The sequence below is a fragment of the Cyphomyrmex costatus genome, unplaced genomic scaffold (assembly GCF_001594065.2).
Source record: "Cyphomyrmex costatus isolate MS0001 unplaced genomic scaffold, Ccosl1.0 scaffold251, whole genome shotgun sequence".
NCBI lineage: Eukaryota > Metazoa > Arthropoda > Insecta > Hymenoptera > Formicidae > Cyphomyrmex > Cyphomyrmex costatus.
In genome coordinates this window covers 304,581-310,580 of record NW_017276598.1, presented here as the reverse complement: position 1 = coordinate 310,580, position 6,000 = coordinate 304,581, and positions in this window count along the sequence as shown.

Here is a 6,000-nt window from a genome sequence, read left to right as displayed (position 1 = left end):
TATATATATATATATATATATATGTATATATATATAATAACATTATATATATATTATTAATAAATATTTTATTAATAAATATTTTATATTATATTGAATAATATTTTATTTTTAATTATAAGATTTTAAACCGCGCGCGCGTCATCATATGTGACCATGCAACACTGGTTAGATATAGATAGATAGAGTGAGATGATAGATAGAGTGAGATAACACATAAAGTCAAAGGCCCTCTATTATCGGAAAAACGAGATGGACATTTTCTCTGGTCGACGACGTTAATGACGACGACGTATCTTAAAAATTGAAACGTGAAAATTCACAGATCCCGACTTTACGTCGCGATATCTCCTCTCGTAGGGCACGTAGAAAAAAAATGAAAGCACTTTTATTATACAATTTTAGTATTTCCTGTCGATTGAGCGTATGTAGAAATTGATCGGTTCAGCCGTTACTGAGATCTGATCTTCTCGACCCGAAAAATTCTTCGTGTCGCGTAAAGGAGGCACGGCAGTGTCGCGCGCTTGGCTTAGCGCCGAGACACTACCGTGTCTCCAGATATAATTTATACAAATTTATTGTTTATCTGTAGTATTTTATATTACCTGAAATCATAGACTTATAAGATAGACGGAGCGTTCATACGTGAGAAGTTGAAGACAACATTGAAGGACAGCTCTACTCCAGACATAGTTGTGTTTCTCTCTTTCACAGTGAGCGGTGGGGGATCAATCAGCTTGAGCGTATTGCGTAATGTCACAACTTTTGATTTGTGTGCTGAGAGGTTATAAATTTGAGTGTGTGTGTTTTGCAAAGATATAATATTTTTAATTATTATTCGAAAATACAAATACAGCAACAGTTTACGCTGAAGATTAATTTTTTGAAAATATGTAAATTATAATAAAATAAATTCTATAGAAGTGTATTAAATGACCTACTCAGAGGTGTACAATTTTTACTATTTTGTATGAGAAAATAAAGATTCATATATATAATTCATATATATAATTCATATATAATAATAACCATTTAATTGTTATATGTATATACACGCTTATATATTACATACACACTCAGAAATATGTAATAACTTTAATGTAATTTGTATATGTATAAAATTTTTATATAAAAATAATAAGGTACGTATAATAGAAAGAATTAAAAAGGTATAGAAGTATTAAAGCTAAAGTTGTAGTTCCAAAGTATAGGAAATATAGGAAGTATAGGAAAGTATAGGAAAACAAATATAGGAAGACAAAGAAAATACTGTACGATATGTAATGTATACTATAATATTTCCACAGTTCTTCGTGTATGTTTCTTTTCAAGAGCAGGAGTTGGAAAGAAACATCTCATCGAATACCATGTTCTGACTTGCAAATGCAGCAAGACCGCACCATTATAAAATTGCTACTTTTAATTTGTAAATTAATGTATGTACAATAATCTGCTGCAATCCGTCGAAGCTCTTGTTATCATTCTCAGTCAACTTAATACACTCGGATATCTATCTTCGTTGCTCTTGGCTACTCCCCGACCTGCCGCGACGACCAATTAATTCACTACTAGAAAAGAAGAGAACTACTCCGCGACTATTTCTCTCTCTTTCTATCAAGTCTTCAGCTTCTCTCGTATGAACGCTCCGTCTATCTTATAAGTCTATGGTTTGAGTATTTTTAACTATCAAGAATTTTGTACGCAATACGAAATGCACACGTACAGAAGTGTTATCAACTAACATTGTATTTAATAATGAGTTCTAAGTCACTTTTAAGTAATATTCAATATTAATTTTTTAAGAGTAGACAAGTTTTATGTGGTATCCCATTATACCCCGCATAAATGACATAGTGAGATTATGACACACTTTCACAAAACAATAATTTCGTCCTGTTAACTTATACTTTTGCAGTAAAACTTAGGTTTTTCTTATAGTAAAGACACCAAAGAAAATGATAATATATACGAAAGTTGATTTATTTATTTTTAATATATTTAAAACTTGAAAAAACTTAACTATAACTATTATACCCCGGGTTCCCCTACATATATGAGACAATTGAGGCATCCATCTACAACGAAAACAACGTGACCAAAATACGTTCCCGTTAAAAACGTGCCTTTTTTATTTAAAATATTTTTGGTACCTTCAAAAAAAGGAATTGAATATTTAAAGTTAGATGTGGGTCACACAAACATCTTGTGCCTACAAAAATAATGAACTACAACTGTATGAAACAATCGCACATTCTAAACCAATTGCATTTTACACTCAACTACAAATTACACAAAATTCTACACTAAAAATATGATCCGTTTTTTACTTTTTGTACGTGTGTTTATTGTTTGATTATTTGTAGCAATTATGATTTATTTACAGGCACGTCCATCTACAATTATGCCTTACGTCACGTAAACTCAACAAAGTGTTCATTATACAAATGTTAATTATAATGCTGTGGTACTTTCTTAAAGTAATCAACACACTTATCGATATATATTTAATACTTATTGAGAAGAACAAAAACCAACTATGGACACTGGCTTCTGTTGCAATGTTCTTGCGGCATACTATCTCTTTTATTCATAACAGTATCCAATTTCTTACATTGAATTATTTTTGTCAAAGTATATACAATAAGGTATGTTAAAATGAAATCATTACTAATTATTTGTAAGTAAAATAATAGGCACATACAATAATTTTAAATGAATGAAGTTGCATATGTATGTAGTTCTTTCCAAATGACGTAGTTTTATTCATTGGGTATAAAACTGTCAAATTTGCTATATAATTTTATATGTAAAGACATGGTAGTGTTTCATCATATAAATCAGGCCATAAACGTTATTACATATATGGATATGTGCGTGCCGTTGCTAAAAATTCTGAACGATACCACTAGTTATATTTCGAATTTTGAAATTGGTAAACTTTAGATTAAAGTTATTCAAGAAACTAAAATCACAATAAAAAATATAAAAACACCTTTATTATTTGATATAATCGGTATCTTTCGATTACGGCCAATTGGAATAAAATTGGTGCAGCCGATACCGAGATCTGGATATTGAGTCACAAAACAAGATCATTTTATATTTTCAGATATTTTCACACAATCGTAATACGTTTAATTGACATTTCTATTAATCCATTTTGCGAATAATTACCGTACTATAAAAACAAATTAACCCTATAATATTGCATCTTAAATGTGACTAACTTTTCCTTCACTATAATCCGATTGACAATTGTAGTTACTTTGTTTACTTTATGCATCTCGCTTTACAGAATATTTGGCTAATTGAATTTATTTCGTATCATTTTTTATTAAGAAATAAGAAGAATGTAATATCCTGATATCTCTTTTATGCACTGGGTGTACAATTACTCTGACGTAAGGAACTTATTATAGTGATAAAATAATTTCAGAGAAACGATACTGTAGCAATTCTTTACAAATTGTCCAACTGTAACCTCGACGAAGATTTACGTGAACAGGTAATTAATTATAACAAAATTGTTTTAATTTCATTTGTTCTATGTGCGTAATTTTTTTAGCGCACATAGAAGTTAGGACGCTTGCATAAATTTTACGTTTTTTAATTATTGCGTAAAACAAAAATTTAAATGATAAAATAAAAAAAAATTGCTAGAATTTTACACATATTGGAGTTTAAAATAACAAAATGTTATTTAATCTATGAAATTGGTTATTGTTATTTCACATATGTAATATAATATCTTCTTGGCGTTTTGTGATAATAACCTTCTAATTATGTACCAAGCCATTTCATAAAATTTATACAATTGCCTAATCTATCATAAGTAATAGTATATGTATATATTTAATATTTAATGAATTATTAATATGTTTTAGATTTTACAATTTATATTGCAAATAAAACAAAGAGAGGTAAAATTTGGCATGGGAATTTTCCACTTTGGATATAATATGGCCCGTGAGGTATGTTATACATTGAATAGAAGTATTATATGAATATACGCATGTATAGGATAATAGGGCAAACTCATATTTAATTTTTAGCAATTTACATACAAAAAAGTCAAATTATATTGGGTATGGGAATAAGTTTACGCCCTTTTTAAATGAAAAAGATGTGTTTAATTAAACAAATCGTAGGTATATAAGTGAATTTATTCAAAGTATAGTATGCTTCTTCGGAAGCGACAACTTTCTCCCACTTTTCCGGTAATAAACGGATTCCTCGAACGAAACAATCTGGTTCTTTTGCGATCCATTCATCAAGCAATTTTTTGATTCCTTCATAAGAATTGAATTGTTCTCCAGAAAAGGCCGACTACATGGATCGGAACAAATGGAAATCTGAAGGAGCAATGTCCGGTGAATACGGCGGGTGAGGCAAAATTTCCCACTTTACTCCTTCCAAGTATTTCTGGACCGGTTTTGCAACGTATGGCTTAGCGTTGTCATGTAACAGAATCAGCTTGTTGTGCCTATTGTCCCATTCCGGTCGTTTCAAAGCTTTTTTTTTTTCTTTCAAAGCTTGGTTTAAACGTATCAGTTGTAGTCGATAACGATCGCCAGTGATGGTTTCGGACGGTTTGAGCAACTCATAATATATAACACCCCTTTGATCCCACCAGATGGTCAAAATCGTCAAAATCACCATTGTTGTATCGCCGAAACCATTCTTTACAAGCAGTATTCAATGGAGCATGCTTACCATTAATATCTACGAGCAAACGATGCGTTTCCGCAGCACTTTTCTTTAAAATGAAATAATGGAGTAAAACTTCCCGCAAATGTTGCTTTTTTAGAATACCTAAATTCCGACATCTTCAACGCAAAAAAGTACTCTTTTTTACTCTTCGAACGAATGTCAACTATTGAGCTCAAAAATTTGAACACCCACCTTTCAAAAACATGTCTTGCCGTTCTATCAAACACACAAGCAATGCTACTAACGACATCTCTTTAGAATGGGCAGAAACTTATTCCCATACCCAATTTTATAACTTTTAATTCATTTTTTACTTAACTGTTTACACATATTTAATTGTGAATCCACATATTCAATGTCTACCCAGATAGCCTTACTTACAGAATATTTACAAAATATAATAGTTGTAAGATTTGTATCTATTATTTTGTAGTATCAAATTACGCTGATCATAGACATTTATTCTAAAAATTACGAAATACTCATCTTATTTATTATTATAGTAGATACTATGAAAATACTTAAAAAACACTATAATCTATATTAAGTATATTTATAGAATATTTATTAAGAATATTACCTATTTTATCATAAATTTTACATAATTTATTTAATTTACATTTTAATAACGTTTTTAAATAAAGTTTATATAAAATAATGAAAAAGAAAAATAGGGCTACGAATAAAAAATTCGTTAAAATTTACATTTGTTTGTAAAAATAATTACCGCTTGGTTAAAATTATGTAGTTTAATGAAAATTAAATGACATATATTTCGACCTCCATTATAGGTCATTATCAATGTTACAAAGATGGCAAGTTGTTATCAACTGTTCGTATTGTATACAATACGCAAAAATTAGGAGAACATTTTAAAACATGCAATTTTGTCGACTTTGAAAAACCCTATCTTTGCTTCCAGGAATTGCAGAACATTGTTCCTTAGCGCGTTTCAAAGAATAAAGTCTACACTTTAAAATGTCTTAAGTGCAGAGTTGCGAGAGAGAAAGAGAGAGAGAGAGAGAGATTAGTTAATTAAAAATTATTTAGATACATTTATAAGATAAATCACGCCAAGATGTATCTTACAAGGTGAGGGCGCGAGGTGTTACTCACCGATTTTAAAAAGGCTTATGTATGTTAAAGTACTCTAGTAATAGAGTACTTTGGCAAAATGATACATCCCAACTCTCAGCCGCCTTCTCGACAATGGGTTTAACGCGACCGTATATATGGAACTGTAAACTTTAAACTGGTTTTTCTCGAAAACGGCTGAGAATTGGGTCGTAT